Source organism: Melanotaenia boesemani, chromosome 10 (assembly GCF_017639745.1).
Source record: "Melanotaenia boesemani isolate fMelBoe1 chromosome 10, fMelBoe1.pri, whole genome shotgun sequence".
Lineage (NCBI taxonomy): Eukaryota > Metazoa > Chordata > Actinopteri > Atheriniformes > Melanotaeniidae > Melanotaenia > Melanotaenia boesemani.
Window position 1 is genome coordinate 34,880,432 of NC_055691.1, and position 20,984 is coordinate 34,901,415.

General features: G+C 39.9%; 1 protein-coding gene across 2 annotated transcripts in view; it reads right to left on the minus strand.

The window, feature by feature from the left end:
• The window catches only part of tspan9a (tetraspanin 9a), a 191,788-nt gene that overhangs the window by 124,454 nt on the left and 46,350 nt on the right, over positions 1–20,984 (minus strand). For both annotated transcript variants that reach the window (XM_041997562.1, XM_041997561.1), the window contains one exon: positions 11,006–11,071. The gene's annotated coding sequence lies outside the window, so the exon portion shown is untranslated. The remainder of the gene's footprint in view (positions 1–11,005; positions 11,072–20,984) is intronic.

Genomic DNA, 20,984 nt, shown 5'->3' on the forward strand with positions numbered 1-20,984 from the left:
TTGCCTTTTATTCTTTCTTTGTTTTTATTAACAGCAGCCATTATCTAACCCTTATCTTCAAGGGGTGATATACAACCCCAGGCAACTGCCTTGAACAACTCAGGCCAAAACAAACAGCCAAAACCTGTGAAATCAAACGCACAGCCTACTTAAGAGCTCATAAATCTTTCTATCTCTGATAAGAACTGGCCAATTTGGACCCAGATCATATCCCTCTGTGTTCCTTTTAGAAAAATAAGTTAATATTTCAGTAGAGGAAAATGTAAAACATTGTTTTATCTGAAAAACGCATCCATGTGTTGAAGTTCACATGTGTGAACATGTCTTGCCAACCAAACAGGTGGCAAGAACTATGAGGTACAAAATCAGAAGCTCCGAGCTCTGACGAACACTGCTACATCAGGTAGCAGATAGCAGGTAGATATTTGCTGCTGTACTTAAGCTTAAATTTAATTCATAGAAACCTTATGTATGTTGTTGCAAAACTCTTGCAGGGAGTTCAAAAGACAAAAGGATTCATTTCAGCTAATTCAACATCTTGACCATATTTTATTGCCCCAGATAGCCAGTTCATCAACTGTACAAATCTTAGCTACAAGCTAGCGATGGACCAGATACACCAGCTGTACATATGGGAATGCATCTGTGTGTTTTTTGTGTTATCATATTTAATCAGTCACATTTATGAAGCAAATTTAAAGTCATGATATAGCTTCTCATATGGCTGTTGTTTGTGGTTCCAATAGGTTTTAGTACTGATGACTCAATCACACACTCAAACATTAGCCTCATAGCATAATTGTCTAAGTCATATTTTTGCTAAATTGTAATATGTGTCTAACTATAAAACCCTAAATATGACTGAGGCAGTTATGCTAAAAGGCTAATGACATGCTCATCCATGGTAGTGGCAATGTTGACTTCAGTGCATGCTCTACCACCTGCACTGCAGAAAATACTGCTTTTATATTTTTGTTTTTGTTGGTCCAGCTGCAGCATTGCATCAGTTTTCCTGGCAAATGCAAAGATGCATCTCAGTCAGTGCTGTATGTGATACTGGAAACATCCTATATCAACGCTCTTGTCTGCTCAGTGCTCTTTCCAAAACACCCGAGTGAGCTACTCTTAGCCAAAACATTTTAGCTATGGCTGTCTTTTTCATTTGCAGACTCGAGGTAAATACAACAGTTTTACAGCAACCAGGTCAGCTTCCTTTTGTGAGAGATTTTGGTTTAATGACAAAAGGTTAGCTCTGATCCTTGTTGATCCTTAGCATTAGTGGTGATGATATTCAACGGCATCACTAAAAACAACCCATCTGTCTGTTTCCATGGGCTCATGCGGACCTCTGGGATTCAGATAGGGATAGCTTCAAATCTACCAGCCCCCCACCTCTACCCCACAACACAAAAAACAACTCCAAACTGGTAGGAGATTAACCAGCCAGAGATATCACAGACAAAATCTCTCTTTGTCAAAGAATTTCAGCATATCAAACCACAACAGTGTCGACATTCTCTCTAGAATGACATTTTATGTAAAGATTCAATGAGATTATATTGGTTTAACTGAATATTACATTTAGATATACAATGGAGATAGAGCTAATCTTAAGCCAGCATTAGGATAAATATATGAATATGGTCTCCATTGTCAAAGGATTAGGGTGGAGATGAGCGTATGGACGAAAAAGAAAGGAAATTAAACTGATTAGAAAGAATAGTGAGTGAAGTCTTTCATGCAGACTGGCCCACAACTACAACTTACAGAAACTGCCATGAAACATGTTGTAAAGGATGGATTACCATATTCTTCTTTGTACCAGAAAGCACACGCACACACAGAAACACACAAACATGCTATTAGGGCTTGACAGAAGGCACCTCTATAAGAGAAAAAAAAATTCCCTGGCTCATTGGGTTGAAATCTCCTATTAATCCGTACTCACCCTTTCAGCCATGCCCATTAACCACCACTCTGCATCTCACACACACACACACACACACACACACACACACACACACACACACACACACACACACAATCCATTGCACACAGCAATTCCAGACCAGCTGCCCAATCACCTCACCATGGTGACACAAAGATCTGGTTAGACACAATGAAGGAACCTCTGCTCCTCCTCTGTACACCAACATGCCTGGATAAAAGATGGCATTACAACAAAGCCTATAAAATATCTAAACATGGCAGAAAATAAATGCTCCAGCAGATCAGAACAAAGCACAAGACCAGTCATGGGACTGCAGAACAGAATCCGCACACGAGGGTTGCAAGCGTGTGTTCTGCAAACAGGTTGCAGTCTAAAAGAATTAAATGTTTCATTTGAAAGATTTTGATTTTCTTTTTACGTTTCCTGTTTTCGCTGTTGTTGTGGAAAACCTACAAACTCAGAGGTAACTCTCTCTGGCAGCAGGAACAACATGGTTCCTTTGAGCTCCGTTTTAGCTTGATCGGCCTTTTCTCTTCCACTGTGGGATGATGCTACACCTACTGTGTATAATTAGACTGCTTATCATCTTGCAGTTGTTTGTTTATGTAAATAATAGATAGATTATGTCTTAGGATAGTTTTTTTTCTTAAGAGATATAAAATAAATACTCAACATGAACATTTTCTAGTCAGCAAGATTCTGCCTCAAGACATGGCAAGAATGAAGACAAGGAATCTTGATTTGATTTGATTTAAAAAAACAGAAATAAGCTGCATTTAAAACGCTTCTGTTCCACACATGCATTTTGATTTTAAATACAAGTACATCTTCATGATCACTCAGACTATAGAACAAGATGAGTGTTTGGATCAGACTAAGAGTTGGTGTTATATTCCACATTATTTTACCCACTGCGGAATATCTTCTGCCCTGTTAAAAAGAGAAAGGGTGTAAGGGTGTTTTAATGAGCTATGCACTCCATGCTGTGAACTTCTGTGACAAACATGACTGTGTCATCATTCTTAGTGCTTAACAAATCTCATCTAAGTCATGTTTTCTCCCTACAAGAGTTGGTTTTGTTTCGGTAACCTAGAATGTAAAATGTGTCATCTTCCTTAAAAGAAATGAACCTTTTATCACTTTCCTCCTTAAAAGAAATGCAGACACATGCAGCACATTTTATGAGCCTAACTAGAGCATAGGTTAAAAGCTAACACTAAACGGTGAATAGAATAATAAAATCCAACCTGTGTGATTGTGTTGCACACATGCACTGCTATGAAAGAGGGATTTGATTAAATTATAACATGCAGCATCATCCTTTGCAGAATAAACTATTACCCAAGAAATGGAAAACACTGGTTCATGGAAAACATTTTAATTTTCTAAAACCATCCCATCAAATAACTGGTGACACAAACCCCGTGACAGTCCGGGAGCATTCGGAACAATGTGAATATTTTTTAATGAGATTTCTCCAGTTATGCTAAAGGGCCACACATAATAAGTAGTTAACTTATTTATCTTTAAGCAGAAGTTAATGTGGTATGCCATGTGTGTCATAATCACTAAACAAATAATTATAATTGATTTCTGGATTAATAAAAAAAAATAGAAACAGAAACCACAGATACAGGCGATACAGTGTCAACATTTTTCAAAAGCTTCATCTGCAACATCCACAGCTTGTTCACAATGAAAATAAACAGGCAGATTTTTAACTGGGAGACACCTGCAGTGTGAACAGTGTCATCTCTTGTCTTAGACTTCTGCTGCTATAGTCACAGATTTGACAGACAAGAAAATTCGTTGAATATTTTTGGAATTTCAGATATAAATGTAAGTTGAAGGATTAAGTTAGTTTTAGGTAATAAATCAAACAAATTAAGTTTTTGAGGTATGCAATCCCTTACGCAATCCTGCTCATTCTTCATGATTAGGTGGAAAAGCCACGCTTTGAGTTAATTTAGGAAAAATTTCCAGCATCGTTGATAAGCAAACAGCATCTTTTTACTCTGGTGCCTAAGCCTACGAATGCATTAAAATTACAGGAAAATGATGAAAAGTCATTTGTGGAAACACTGCTGCTTCAACATTGAAGCCATGTTGAATCTCAGGTTTTACTTTATTTCATTTGGTAGACTAACTTCTACCACACTGACTTCTTTAACTTCATTTACATGGCAGACTCAGAGTTTTAGGTATCATAAACCCACTCCTTGTGCACCATGAGTAAAGGCTTTTTCATGCAACTCTAGGATCAGTTTTCCAGGGTGAGATTTGGTGTTTCGGGGGAAAACAAAAAAAAGGCAAGGAAGAAAGGAAGATAGGAACAATTAAATGGGAAGGCATTGTCATCCCTGATGTGGCTGGAATGTCTGAGAGTAACTGGAGGATTTTTAACAAATACCCGTGTTCTTCAAACGTCGTCACAGAAAATGGTCCATCCTAAGGATGAAGGATAAACCAGGACCCCTGAAAAAAAGCAACCTTAAGTCTGCAGTTCAGTGCAGGGAGGACTGCAAAGTATAGAAACATATGATCAGCCAATAAAACTGTCAAAAGTATAAAAACATATCAGCCAATAAAACAGCATAAAAAACAGTTTAAAAAGAAAACCACAGAAACCAACATCTCAAAAGTAAAGAAACCTTCATTTAACAGAGGAAGAAGAGGGAGATGTCGCCTCTGGCCCACATAAAATAGCATCCTTTTAGCTATCCCAAGGAGACTGACAACACCTTTTTACACATGTGAAACTGTGGATAGTCACTCTAATGAGACTGCAGGTGAGTCATGACTCACCTGTAGATGGTCGTAGACAATAAAACAAGAGTCATTTATTGATTGATTGAGATTATTGAGTACTGAAGTGAAATCTCCCACCATCTCCAGCAGAACCGAAGATGCTCTTCTGGAAAAGAATTAAATATTTTCAAGAAACTAAACCTGATCCAGTTGACTTGACTTGACTTAACCTTCGCTGGATACCATGACCTGTATGAGAGGGAACCTTTACATAAACAACCACCCTGAACCAGAACTGGAGCCACATTGTCAGGTATGTGTGAACTGCTGTAATGTGATTTCAGGACAGCTTTTTATAAACACATTGCTTTTTATAAATTTATACAAAAGGCACATTGTCAGTGCCAAAACAAGTAATTGATCCATTATCTGAGGTAAAAAGGTAACAAACAAACACAAATGAGCCTCTGTCTATCTGTTATCAGAGGCTCCTGCACTCTCAGGCTGCTGCCATGAAACATTTTAACTGAAGCTACACAGACACCCATCAGCGGGGTAAAGGTGTGGTGGGAACACATTTAAAAGATTTAGAGTAATCATTGTACAAGAGCACAGCAGAGCAGAGTCATGCAATACTACTTGTGGTGACCTTGGATTTTGTCAATACAATCAGACGTGCCTGTCTCTTACAAACCAAAAAAGAAAAAGAAAAACATCACAGGGCTTGCTGCCTTGCAGACATCTGGAAATCAAAGCAATTCCGAGTCATGATTATAATTGATTTTATAACAGTGACGAATGAGGACAATAAGAAAGGATTTAAGACGAAGATCAAAATAGAGTAGGAAGAAAAAAATCATTAAAAATAAGTCCAATTTGAGTCCATATCTTTGAGAGAGAGATATAGTAACCCTTGAAGTCATTTCCCAGTCATTATAGGAAGAGCTGTGATGTGTTCTACACCAGATTATAATGTCTTTTTTCACCTATACACACATGTGTGAGGGTATAAGTGACTGTTTATGTGTGAGTGTGATGGAGCTGATGTGTATCAGTGTTGTATGCCCAGGAGTAGGTGATGGTGGTGTCACTTAGGTGTGGAAAGAGTTGCTGGGAGAGACAGAGACAAAGTGAGGAGGGGGATGAAGCATGTGGGTGGTCATGGAGGAAAAAAGGTCGGAGAATCCGTTTGTCTTCATCAACAAAGACTGTGGAGGAGTAAATAGAGGGCAGCTTTGCCAATCACAAGGTGGAACATAAGCTAAATTAAGCTGGAATACTTTAGATTTCATTCCAATTAATTTACCGTTTCAGCTTCTTCCCTTTTTCTTTCACTATCAGTCTTCCTCACTCTCAGCTGTTTTTTCCTCCACCGTCTCTGAGTGGGAGTTGTGATCTCAGATCAGTATGGCTGTAATGCCCTTCTCAGTGACTGACAGATGATACAGTCTGCCCTTTGGGCCCCAGTCGGAACGATACAGATCAATACCCGCACTGGCTGCCTGTCAGCATTCACACAGACATACATGCATGTGCATGCACGCCTTCCAGCACAGACACAGACAAGTGAGCATCAAAGCCTAGCTGAGCCTACTGGCATTTACCGGAACAGGACCTGGATGTGTGAACCACAGCAGGAGGGGACATTCCCAGAATAGTTCCCTGCCAAGAGGAGAAGCATGGTTGCAGGATGACAGAGTTCTGGAATTCTGCTCGCAGATTCTTCTGGCTCCGCTGGGTGGTTATATTAAGCAGTCTGGATGGACGAACTGGCTGACTGACTGAACACAGCAACAGGTTGAAGAAACAATCAAGAGGGGGATGTGAGGTGTGTGTTTGTGTATGACGGGGGGGGGGGGGGGGGGGGGGTCAAGCCAAGTGGTCATGTGTGGTAATTTGTTAAGCCTTCTATATGGTAGCATGTAGGTTCCTTATCTGTCTGTGTTGAGCTTACTTTAACACAGATGGAATGATTTCAGAAAGTCACCCAAGGCAGACCTGCATGAAGTCTTTCGAAAATATAACAGCAGTGGGTTGAAAGCTGACTGGTTTAAAGCTTGCTTGAGCCAATAGGGGCTGAAAACAACTGATCTTATCACAGAAAGGACAAAACACCAGAAAGATAAATCAGAAAAGCAACTGTCTAAGTCCACTGGGGCATTTTTCTTTTCCACAACAGAGCAAAGCTGAAGAACCAGCACAAACAAGAGTGATCTAAACTTCAGATCATTCCAGATATTTTTTATTCTATCCACAAGTCAGTGACATGTAGATGGCAGCGTAGATTAGTGGCAGAAATATTCTCAAGCTCTCAGCTCATTGAGCTTTATCACTGAGAATGTGTGATGCTTCAGGTCAAAGTTTTCAAATTTGCATTCATTTATAAGTTCATACAACATGTAAACTTCTTCACTACTATAATTAGGAATAACAGGAACAAACTCCAGGGTCGCTGCCCAGCAGGTTCCAGATTTTACCTGCTTTAACACACTTGACTCAGATTAATGCAGGACTGTTAAACTGGGGTGCCCTTGTTCTATGTGGCGTGGGTGTGGATGCAGGATGCACAGTGAACATCAGATGTATGTTTGGGAAAACTTAGATATAGTTTACTTCATTTAAAAATGGAATGGACTTTCTAGAACTGTTAGAATTTATAATATAACCATGTTTAGCCATTTCAATTATTAAGCACTGTCTTTACTTATATAACATAAGAAATCATAAGAAATCTTTTTTTTTTTTACTCTAGTGGTCTTTATTTTACAGTTAGTGGAAAGAAGGGAGGGTCAGAGAGAGGCTTACATGTGCAGCAAAAAGCCTCAGATGGGGCCAAGCACCTAGACAAACAGCTGTAGCCTCTGTACATGAGGTGGTTCAACCAGTTAAGCATGATTATCAATATTAATTTAACATGTATCACTTAAACACATAAAAAATGCTATTTCTAAATTACGTCATGCAATTTTTCCAGTCATGTAAAGTACAGAAGTTACATCTCCTTGTCCTCTGTCCCTCTGTGTTGGCTTCTTGAGTGAAGTGAAGACCAACAAATAATCTGCTTTGATACATCTTCTCCAAATCACCTCCTCCTCTTGGAGGATCAGACTAAGGGCATGTTGCACATTGTGTCTTGCTGGCATGATGTCAGTCACTGAAATGACAGCTCATGTACCTTTATAATGCCATGAGTCCCATACCACCACCCTCCCAGCCCAAATTTAATCATTTGTAGTTTATTTTATTACATTGCAAGTGTTCGCAGGTGCAGATCATGTGTCTGTGTCACGGCTTCGTTTGACATGTTCGGTTGTTCTGTTACCTTTCTACACCATATGATCACTCCTCTGCTGTTTCAGTACTACGTTACTACTACTACTAAGGCAAATGTTGTTGGAATGCAGACACTTCTTATGACAGTGTCCAGGCGACCTTGAACTCTGTCACCACTGTCCAATTAAAATAAATAAATAAGATAAAAAACAAAACAAAAACAAAAACAGAGAAACATGGCATGTAATCAAGCCTGAAACACCCTCAATCAAGTGTGCAAACATTTGAAGCACTGATACAAAGGTATAAAATTTTAAAATATTTGTTTTTTTTCACTTTATGAAAAGTCATCAAACGTCAATATCAATGAAGTCATTGAGTTATCTTCCTGTTTTGTTATTGTTTTATATTATAAAATGCAACCCCACATGGAAAAATTTTGTTTTTCATTTTAATTTCCAGATAATGTTTCTGTAATTTTCATATTTACTAAATTTATCCCACGAGTCAAACTGGACCCTTTGGCAGACCGGAATTTGTCCCCAGACCTTATGTTGGACACCACTGGATTCATCGTCTTGGGCAAAACTAGACAACAAGCGGTTGAGGAGATCCACTTAATCAGGTGTGTTGGAGCAGGGAAACATTTAAAATCTGTAGAATGGTGGCGACACCGGACATCTCTTATATGCTTTATTAGCCGGCCGCAATGACATTTAAAAGCTTTAAAATGTTGCCAAAGTGCAACTTAACCAGTCACATTAAAATTCACTTCGGACAGAAGATCATCACGTTGCCTTGCAGAGAAAAACTCCACACACAAGCAGTCATGCACATGGTTGCAGACTACATTAATAGAGTGAATATCACTGCATTATTTATTTTGTCAATAAAAACTGCAGAGGAACCAGTTTCATATCAAATGGAGGCACGCTGTGACCCGAACCAAATAGCTCATCTTTTACAAATGTTCAGTGCTTTTCTGCACACTTTTTTCTAAACAAAACCAAAGTGGATCACCCCATCTGTGTCCAAGTGGGAGTGTGATTGCCATCTTTCCACGGTGTATTTCGTCACTGCTTCTTACCACATCAGTAAGAATGAGAGATGTATAAATAATGCAACCACATATTTGACAGTCAGAATAACACTGACACCTCCGCACTCAACTTGTCTGCTGCCACCTTCTCGCTCTTGCTTGTAGTAATTTATTGTCTCTCACTGCCGTCACAGAGTCAATCAATGGCCAATTAAAGACAAGCACATAAAGTCTCTTGTGGTCACCCGTGCATGTTGCACTGTTTAGTCTGGAAAATAAATATGTAAATGGTTCACTGCTCGAACAGCATCAATCTTAATCTTTCAGCAAGACACAAAACCCTCACACGATGACACACAATGACCCTACTCCTGCATGGGCTCTCCTTTAACTGAGCTGGGCTGAAGAGCTGTACCAAAATGACAGAACAATCTGCCAGGTGAAGAGCAGATTTAGCTGCAAAATGCAGAATGTTTAATTTAATAGTTATAGTATGGATGCCGGCAACATCTACTCTACCAAACAACCCTGTTTCCAAATGCTCTGTGGTTGTTTTTGCCTAATTACACACTTAATCACGCTGAACACTAACAGTCCTCATGGTGTATTTCAATTCTCCAACAGTTTTGTTGTTCTGCTGCACAGAAGCTCTATCGATCCTGCCACACTGGGAAAGGAGCAGGCAGGGCACAGCTGATTAAGGAAAAGAAAGAGAAAAAGCTACAGTAACTTTAGGGCTGTAAAAGAAACTGAAGCAGCACTGCAAAAAGTCAACAAGTAAAAGCAATATTTTTTCTGAATGCAACACTGTAGACAGAAGCTATTTATCACTTGATTTTGTAGGATTCTGTCTGGGTCAGTAGACCATTTTGCTTTTATTTGCAGAAGAGCCCCTCTTGCAAAAAAATCCAAATGATTATAAATGTATATATTTTACAAAAGAATGTTAATTAAATCTTGAAATTTAAAATGGGCAGCTATGAGCAATGTTTTTCTTCAATCTTCTACAGAATAACATCCATAATCTGCTGCTACACACTAACAAAAAAGCAAGATATCATCACAAGACAGCAAAATTAATATTATATCAAACGTACAGGAAGAAATGTCACTCAGGGTGCAACAGACAGACAGAATGAGATCCTTTTACTCAGGAAGAAGTCTGACTAAAGTTAGTTCCACAAAATATAGAAAACCGACAAGGAGCTTAAAGAGAAATTACACAGGAAATCAGCCATCTGTCATCTCCACACATGCTTATAAACATATGTGATCAAAGGCCCTGCTGACTCTAAAGCCTGTAGCAAGATTCTTAGGTTACAAAAGTCACCAGTTTGAGGGAGAGCATGACATGCAAAGCACAAAACTTTGACCCTGCAGTCCAAAACAACCATTTATAATCTCTGTGGATCCTTGATATAGGGCTTTCTCAACCCTTATATCCTTGCACGAATAGGGCTGCAGCCCATGTCCGTGTCTGTCTCACTCAACATTCTCCTTACGAGGTTCTGACACCACAGGCATCGTCCAAGAGCCTGACAGTTCATCCCCACTTTGATCCTAAGGCGAAGGTTAATTATAATTAGCCCCTTGAAGTTGTGTGCATGTTTGAAGCAAGGGTGCCATATAGCAGAATGTTCTAGGAGATTATCAGGGTCGTCCCTTGGTGCATGAAGGACCCACTTCCTCTCGATCAAATTTTGTAATCTGGACAACTTTATCAACCTTGTTACATCTGTATCATAATTATTTCTGTTCAATGAGCTGTCCCCATTGCTATGAGGGATTAAATTAAAGAAATAGTTGAGATAATATACTTTTCCATCTTAGATATATATTGAATAAACAGAACAATACACAAGAGATGTTGGAGGAGGAGTGCTGCCAAATCCCCCCGGGCAATTAAAGACTCTCACTTTCAATTTAGTGCCAAGTTAACAGCCTGCTGCAGCAGATGGGAGAGGGATGTGGCAGGTGAAAAACAGAAATCTTACCTGTTCGAGGAGGTTGAGAAGTGAAAAGAGAGACTGTCAGCACCTCAGGCTGGGCAGGTCCCACGGCTGCAAAAACAAACAGCAACTGTCTCAGTTTCTGGTCTTTTTCTCAGCAAATGTTCCGTTTTAATGCCTTTATACATTCTTTTTATTATTATTTATTTACCCCACCATTTGTCAAATCTTTATTAAAGCAGCAAGTGTTATACAAGCTTGTATTCCCTACCCACAGTTCACATAATCCCATGAATTATAATGTCCTAGAGAAATAAGCTTTTTCAAACAATAAAACAGGGATATAAAATGTTGGCTGGACTCTGAACCAGCCTCTTGTCATTAAAATTTGAACAGCATCCATAGCACAACCTCGGGCGGAGTGTGTTTATACCAGGTTACTCAGCAGGAAACTCTGTGTGATTTTAAAGAATAATGGGTCAGCTGGTTTGAGCCTTTAAAAGGCTGAACTTGCAAGGTGCAGAACAAAGTGTAACAACTCAAACAAGGTACAACATGTCAGTGTTAGAAGATAAGTCCTGAGAGCTGATGTACTTGCAAATAAAAACCACATGAGCATACTGCTGCACAGCCAAAGCAAGGTGCACACAATATCAAAGTGCATGCTGTCCACCATGAATGATGGCTCTCCATGAGCATCTTCAGATGAGGGAAGCAGGAGATGTCTGCAAGCTGATTTAGAACCCCAATCTCACACAACAGGACACTTTTCTTTCCCTGGGATGACTTACGAGGGTAGCCAAGCCATATTCATTTCCATTTTATGTTGAGGAATGGTGGCTAAAGTTTCTCTTGATTGCAGTTGCATAAACTCGCAGATAGACAATTGTCCTTAAAGTGACAGAAGGACTTACTTTATAGATAGTCATGTCATGTTAAATTTCAAGAAAATGACATATCCTAAAATAAATAGAAAGACTTTTTGGCAAAAGAACAATGTCCATTAAAATACATAACACAAGTCATGTGATTTTGGTTAATGGGAAGACATGGGAACACTACTATGACAGGACTGCCTTTTAAAACATTCATTTGTGCAAACATGTTTATTGAATGGGGTGTTCCAAAATGAAATAAAAGACAATGACAAGGAAAAAGAACTGGATTCAGAGTTTTCCATTTTTTTTAAAGATCTTTAAAAACCTGAGATCGCATTGAGGGTGAAAAGTTTGTTGAGCCTTTAGAACCAGACAGAAAAACAGAACGAAGCCAAGTGGTGAAAGGAGAATGGATGGAATATTTCTGTGTGACTATGGTGGAAGTTAAGGGAAGACAGGCATAAATAATAAGGATCATAAATAGAGAATAAAACATATTGATGAGTGGAGAGGAAATCATGCCAACTGCTCGCTGTCCAGCTTCAAAGCAGAACAAACCAATGAGCAACGCGGCCAGCAGAAACAAGACAGTTTGTTCCTTCCATCAGTGAATTGAATTAATCAGGCTTCCATTGACGCACTGTGTAACAAGACAAAGATAATTAGATTACATCATTACTCCTCATCATTACAAGCTTGCCCCCTTCCTGTTCCCTGGGGGAAAGTGAACAGCCAACTGGACAGCCAACTCTAAACAGTGGCCAAAGAAAAGAAAAACAAGATGGCTGTCAGCAACCATTAGGCAGAATGTTTGAACTTGTTTTCCACAGTGAGTCCAGCTCAGAAGATAGATGTTTGTTCCTGCTCATCAGGAATCACAGTAAGTTTGGAATAGTCCCGTAGCTATAAACTTAGCACAGTTTGGCTTGAGATGTGATTGCTCACCCCCTGTGAGCTATATTTACCATCTGTGGACGTTGACTCTGTGCAGCATGTGGAACATGTATGCACAAGTGCATGTGCTGTTTGACATTTGTCTTTGCAGCAACCATGATGATGTTATGATGTTATCTTGAGGAACATGCATGACAGTCTGTTTTACACTGCAGACACGCAAGAGCCTCTTCACAGAAAGCATGCCAGCCTTCAAACAACTCCTCAAAATCCAACAGGAGAACATAAGTGACCTTCAAACTCCACCAAAAATTCCAAGCAGAGACAAAACAAAAATCAAAAAGAAACCGATATACACTCAGGGGAACATTTAAGGCTCTTAGAATTGAAATTAAATATGTGGCCTTGCAATGGAAATATCCTGGTTTTAATGGGGAAGTACAGTCAAGTGGAGGTGTTGAAAAGCTGCTCCTGTGCTGTGTGTGGTATCATTTGTCTCATGGGAGAGAGGAGAGCTCTGCAGCTGTGACTTACAGTTCTCACACAGCTGCAGACAGCTGTGGATGAGGCCAACCTTAGCACTCAGCGCTAAGTCAGCTAAGAATGGCTGGCTTTCAGTGTCACTGGGAAAGATTAGTGTCCACCTACTGCAGCAGTGCTAGACAAGCCTGAAGGTATGGTATGTGTCACATTTCCCTGGATTTGACTTTTCCAGATAAAATCTTGTTTTTACTTCGGAAATCTGAACAACCAGTGAGATGGACAAAAACTGGTAGATGTTAACATAAAGAAAACACTCATTTAGATAAGGTGAATAAAAAGTCTAATTTGCGGGAATTATTGTGACAGAATTTGATTTGAAGGTTTTTTTTTTGTTTTTTTTTGTGGTTTCTGTAGGTGGATAAAAATGCCACTTCACATTTAACACCCTGTGAGGAATATGAACAACAAGCTGCAGAAAGAGTTTCCGTTTATTCTGCACTCAATCTTCTCTTGCACAAATTGATAAAGTGAGACATGTGCATGCTTAATCTCTGTTCCATGTGCAGTTTAGGTGGAGGAGACAGTGAAATTGAAATGACAGGACCCGGAACGAAGCAAGTCCGGGGGAAATGGAGGCATCGCTTCTTCGTTTATACAGCTGACAGGCTATTGATCGCTCTTCCTCTGGGCCTTGAAATTCAAATACAAGTTTCCCCAATGCCTCACCAGCGTGTATGTGCCTATCAGTTAGGAAGGGTACTGCTGATTCTGCTGAGTTCACACATCCCAAGGGGTAATCTATTCTAAAAGACCATCATCTGTACAAATTGCTAGCATACCTCCCTCTCTCTTCTTTCTATCTGTCTCATGAGCTTTTCTCTTTTCTCCCTTGAAATGTTTGCTCCCAGCCGATGTCCCTCTATATCCGTCTTCTCATCTCATTCCCTCTCCACCATCATTTCCTCTCTGCATCTGTATATACCAATGCTACTCAGGCCAGGTCCTCCCTATTGTAAATTCTGTCTTGGCTTAATTCTGCTCACCAGAACTGAAAGAGGGAAAACTTCACATTCTAAAATCTCAACAGCTGCGTCGGTGAGCTTGATCTTTCAGCTCACCCCTCTCTTATCTACATTCTAGTAATGCCACAGTCTTGCCCAGTTGTGTTTTTTTTCACACCACAGTCACAGTAGGACCGAGCATGGAGGGCATTACACATCCAACCTGGAATGCTGAAAAGGAGCCAAAACATTCCTTTTTTATTGAGCATACAAGCAGCGTAAATACTTGAGCAAATGAGTACTGCCATGTTGCATGCACAAAGTCGACAACATGCAGATCTTTAGGCTAAAAGCTTAACATTGATTAAAGTTTTCTTTACTTTTCTGTAAGGGAGCCACAAAGCTTATGTCAGAAATCTGCATGCCTAAAGCATAGGTACTTATCGGAGTGGATTGCTGTGTAATTTAAGACAGTGGGTGGCTTGCAGAGCTCTGATTGCAGACTGATGGGTGTGGAAGCTAAACTGGGGCTTGTGGGGGAGCTACTAGGCAATGGCCATGAGCCAAACTGTGTGGCACTGCAGGGAGATGAGATACATGCCTGGGGGGTTCTGCAGAGGCTGGATTAGAAGACGTAGAACAGAATTCAATGGACAGCTTTCACCATGTAAATTACTTTCTACAGTAACTACAAACAAATAAAGCTGTCAACATAGCTACAGTAAAGACCACATCATCAAATGCAAATAGAACAGAGGGGAGATAGAGTTTGGGTTGTCAACGTGATTATCATAAATAAAGTTGCTTCCATTAAACTCACTTATATGTTTTCTTTTTTTTTCACTTATGGGGCGGGCAGCTTTATTTAGCTTTAGCCCCAGTTTATCTGCTGTTCTGCTTCTGCATTTTCATTCCTTGTGTTTTACAATGTTCCCTGCAACACTGCACACACACACACAAACTGCCAGAGTTGGAAAAAAGTCCCAGAAGTCAGCTTTTTACCAAGGTTCATGGTGCATTGGTGAAAAAGCACCATGACAGCTCCACTCCACCCAACTGGCCTGACAGTGTACACAAAATGTTCACAAAATTGCTGCAGGAGCACTATTGTTGACACTGATTTATTTTTTCTTTTTCTCTCCCATATGTAAGGTGTGTGAATAAATGTGTGGATGCATGGCCTTGAACTATAATTATTTTTGCAGGCTCCTTGAATGAGTCAAAAACCAGAGATGGATAAGTCTAGAAGCCAAAAGAAAAGGTGGAAAAATCACGAGTCCAGCAAAAGAATTTAATAAGAAAACATATTTTTATGGTTGAGTAGCTTGACAAATGAATTACTGGTCAACAACAAGCTTGAAGATGCTTCGCCATCAAAACTGTATACAACTTCAGGGTGTACACATAATATGCAGTAGTAGTACCAATATCAATTTTCTTCAGTCTGATATCAATTCTGATACCTGGTTTAGGTATCTGCCGATGACGAGTACCGATATGATATCTGTGTTATTTTATTAAGAGGTCCATAAAATGTACCATTTAAATAATTTATATTTTTTATGTACTTTGAAATATAATATTTCTAATATCATTCAGTGGCCTAAACTATAAAACATGATTTAATGCATGAAAACAATGAATGATTTTTTTTAATTAGATAAATTCAAATCAAAGAGTTTGTATTAAAAAAGATCTTGGAATTGAACTTACAGTGAATGTTTTCTAGAAAGAGGCTGGTTATCCTGGACAATAAATTCTAAACTTTGTAATCACGGTGGTTTTCTGGCTTTTTTCTTTTGCAAATTTCTTGTGTTTTTAAATGTCTTTGCTAGTGTTTCTTATTGCTGTAGCTTGTTGTGCTTTTCCTTTAAAGGTCCCATATTATGCAAAATTCACTTTTTAATGGTTTTGGAACAGTCATACTGGTCCCCCCGCATGTGTAGGAGACCCATAAGTGTGAAACTCTTTCAGGCGCTCTCTCTCCCCCCTGCTCCACCTCTAGGGAAGTAAGCGCTGAAATGAGCTTGTTTGAAAGCGTGTACGTTATGACGTCATAAGGGACAATAACCACTCCCCACAGAGCGATGGCCCCGTCTACCGGCTCTCAAAGCCCGCCCTCTAAAAATCACCTAGCGCCCAGTGTTTTTCCCTCTTCGGCAACCCTCGTTAGCGGACATGGCTAAGCGACAGAAGCACTGTTCTGTTTGTGGCTGCATAAATGAACACGAAAACGTTTTTTTACTTCCATCCACTGAACCCACGAGGACTGAGTGGATTAATTTTATTTTTGGAGGAAATGTACCCGGAAAACTTCCAAAGGTTTTGCATGTCTGTGGCCAGCATTTCAAAGAGGACTGTTTCCACAACATGGGGGCATGGAAAGCAGGCTTCGCCAACCGTTTGAAGCTGAAGCCAGGTTCAATACCAACTGTCCGTGACACAGCTGGAGAGGTAAGAGCTGGCAGTTATTTTATCGTTTCGGCCTTATTAGTCTGATAGCTTGAAAATATATTAACCTGTCAATCACCTCATGACGGGCGATGCGATGGGCGGAGCCAACAGCTGAGCTGCTCCACCAGGGTTCCGCCCACCATAAACGGCACATTTCTGAAGCTGCTAAAAAGAGGGAGGTGAAGAGAAGCCGCTGCACTCAAACTGAGGGTCGATTTGTCCATACCATGGCGGAAATATTTCATTTAGATATTAATGAATGGTCTCAGATTGGGAATAAAGTGTATAATATGGGACCTTTAAGGCAAACTCCTCGTGCTCTTTCACGTGATGACAACCCAGATACTTTATAAGATTGCTGGTGTTAAATCTGGCAGCATTCGTGCCGCCTCTGGAAACTTCAGCCTTTCATATGAGGCATGTTGCTGTTGTGCGAGTGGGATTTCCTAAAAAGTTATGATGCCAAATTGCTGACATAATGCTAATGCTAAATGTTAACACAACAGTGACTCGCGTGCAGCTGCTTTTCCACCTACTAATTAAAAAAAATTGTCACACAACATTCATAACTCCCTTTGTCTGTGTGCAGTGGGGTTGGGCAGGAAAAAAAGTTATGATTCCGTTTCTGTGGTATCAGATGGTGTTTAGATAGAAATACTCACATATCCCCTTACTTTTGGCAGGATCTGCAAGTATTTCTGATGCTAATATTGGTATCGGCCCAACTCTAATATGTAGTGGCTCTAGAACATGTGGCTGTCCCATTAGGAAACAGATGGCACCCAGAAAACAACAGCAGGGGTCGATACTGCATGAAAGCTAATAGGCATGCTGTGTTTATTGTAGATGAGCCTCTCATCGGGCAAATAAAGTCAAACCAAGATATTGAGAGTGTCTGTTACACCTGCAGCAAGGTTTTGCTGTGTCATCAAGACAGTAAGAGTTACATAAATACTCATGGCATCCCATTCTCCTCTATTTGACACTTACTGCAGGCAGTGCACTCTAATTCTGCTGCCTTGCAATGGCACTGCGATCTGAAGTTTAAGATAGAGTATTAGTTCAAAGAAGGTGTTGATGGTGTAGCCTGTGGTTTTGGAATGCATCACCACCATTACAGGTGAAACAGGAGACATGAAAGGTGGTACACTGGTGCCTCTGAGCATACAAGTTGTCATCACACAAGTCATGACAACGGCTCTAATGATGTAAACTTTAAAAAACTTCTCAATACGTTTATAGTAATGAAACCTTACAAGATAAGCATTCTGTTTCCCGGCACCTAATACATTTTATTCTAGATTCGCCATCTTCCGAGTGTCTTAGTATCCGTGTGTGGGAGTTAAATAAACAGATGGACTCAGAGAATGACAGGGAATGCAAAGTAAAATCACAACAATGAGATACAGACTGACTTCAAGTGAGACAAAAAAAAAAAAAAAAAAGAAAGAGAGAAGAATAATTTCAATAGAAAATTAAATTCTTAACAAGATTATGTCCAAATTCATAAAACCCATTCACTGGGTTCATTAGTTAGGAACACATGCCTGCTGTACATGCCAGAGATATGCCATAAGCTCATCAATTATGCAGCTTTACAACCCAGTGCTATTGAATAAATACAAGTATACAAACATATTTTAATTGCACACCCATGTTCCCATAAGGGAGATTTGCCAGACTGCAGACTGCCGATGACAACAAACAGTTTATCCCCGGTAGCTTGTCTGCAGCTACAGATGATGTTCAAAACCTTCTGTCTTTGCCACCATCCCACTGCCAGCTTTTCAGTGTCAAATGCCAAATGCCTACGCAACGTTAGCTGGCAGAGCAGATGCTTTGCATTTATTTTCACATATTTACTGCCAACTGTAAAGCCCCCAGCATCCTGTCCTATAATAAATCTCACATCCACCCACTGTCCCAGCATTGCGTCACTAAATTTTTAGTTCCATCTTTGCCTGCAAAAATTCTGACTTTTCTAATTTGCCTGTGCCAATAAAGACCTGAAGCATGGAAAGACACCAGAGGACAAGCTGAAATCAACAAGGACTGGAAAACAACATGACTATATGATATTATTTTTACCAACCTGCTGTTAAATGTTAAACTTAGCTGGTCAGGAGGGAGCAAAAAACAACGTGTAAATCAGTAAAATAAACAAACAGAACAATGAACGACTGGGCAGTGACCTCTGGGGTTCTGGAGTAAAGACAAGCCTGCACGTTGTGCACCAGAATAAACATGGATGTCAACCAGAAGCTTGCACTGTTTGCTTGAAGTGACATTTACACTGGACTCTGGACAGATTCTGGATGGAAGGGCACCAGCTATATAGGCAACACAGTAGGATGCAAGGGTTACTTTCCCAATAATGTACCAACAAACATCACAATTTGTATAACTAGTCACAAAAGTGAAAACATCCAACAACTTTTAAATGGTCATTATAAGGGCAGCTGTTCTTCAGATATTAGACAAAGGTTAAATAAAAGTCAACAACAGCTGATCTAGGGTCTGTACTACACAGCAATTTAACACATCCAGGGTATCTTTAGGTGATCTGGCTCAACTAACCCTCACTAAAAGGTACAATGACCCCAGTTATCGGTACACCAAGCCAGGTTTTCCAACTCAGATCAGGATCATTTGTTTCTAGCAGGCTGTAAAGCTGCACAGCTGTTGCAGGAAGGAAAGATGGCATCAAGAAAAAGAATGCAGACAATGTGAACGTGTCAGTGAATCTGATCCAGATCACTGCCAAATGAAGCACAATGATCCAGTTTTTTATGTCCAGTTGTGTTTTATATGACATGAGTTTGCAGCAGGTGTGTCATAGAAACACACAACAACATTTTATTCTTATTTAGACAGATGCAGTTTTTGCACCAAATATATAATACAAAAAGCAATAAAAGCAGTTACTGGGATTACTGCAGATGTTTCGCTCATTCTTTCCAATCCAGGCTCAGAAATAAAATAAGTCCTGGAATTTCCATTTAGCCTGTTTTAAAGCATTCTCTAAGTTAAAAATGAATACGAATATGAACATACAGACATCTTTTGATGCAATTTGGCGAATTTGATGGAAAACAGTGAGCAAAACATTTGCAGTAAACTGTTATGGTAAATGGACTGTACTTATACAGCACTTTTCCAGCCATGCTGACCACTCAAAGCGCTTACATGTCACATTCTACCCATTCACACACACATTCATACTCTGATAGGCACATCGGGAGGCAACCTGGGGTTCAGGGTCTTCCCCTTACTTTATTAGAAAAGTCCAGCTGTTGCTGATTTAGGAATGTAAGGAATATTTATTCCTTATTAGATACATTTTCATGTGCATCTATGGGTTTTCTGATTCAGTAAAGGACAGAAACCATCCATAGGTGAGGAACAGAGCATTGGTCAGTTTAAGCTACAGATCAGAGCCGTTACTAAATGCTTGTAGATAAGGGTGAGTACAGATTTTAAATTACTTGGATATTATAATACAGTCCTCGAAGCAGACCAGACACCCAGCGTCACATGGGAAATTACACATTGAGAAAAAAGAAAAAAAAAAAAAGGGACTTGTGACTTGACTTAGACTTGCACAAAATAACTTGTGAACATTTCTGCTAGCCACACACTGTTGTCTTTTTTATTTTTTCCTTTTCTGAGGGAACAGATTTCATCTAAGAATCTAACCGTCTGTGGGCCAGGTTAGCTTTCTAGCATGAATTACCAAAGTAAACTTGCTGATCCAGAAAATACTAATCTTGCTTCACAATGCATGCTGCTGTTGAAATATGGTCTTCACACCAAAACTCCTTTCTGTATCTCAAAAGCCATGGGCCAAGATTGCTTGAAATGAAGGTTTCCCACTGAGGAAAAAAAAAAGAAAAACCTATCTCTTTCAGAGTCTCCAGAGAATCATGAGAGCAGATTATCACCTTATGCAGTGAAGCTAATCAACACCACAGGAGGTTTGGACTGGATCCAGATTTTATGTCCGTGGTATGTGCATGTTTGTGTTTCTGTGTCTACATGCATTGGTTGTCCACGTGGATACACTGTTCCTGTATTCACCACCAAAGCATGCAAGCTCGGCCCAGCAGCCTCTAACGGTTGGTCCTCTGTCCTCATCCTGGAGGAATTTCTCTGCTGATCCAGCGTGCAATCGGAGGCATCTGCAGTGCCCACTCTGCCAAAAACTTTCCCTCTCCCCCAGATGCACACAGCTATGCTAAAGCATCTGTCAGGACACACTCATGCCGGGAAGGGATGCAGCAGTGCACCTGTCAACCCAGACACACAAATATTTTT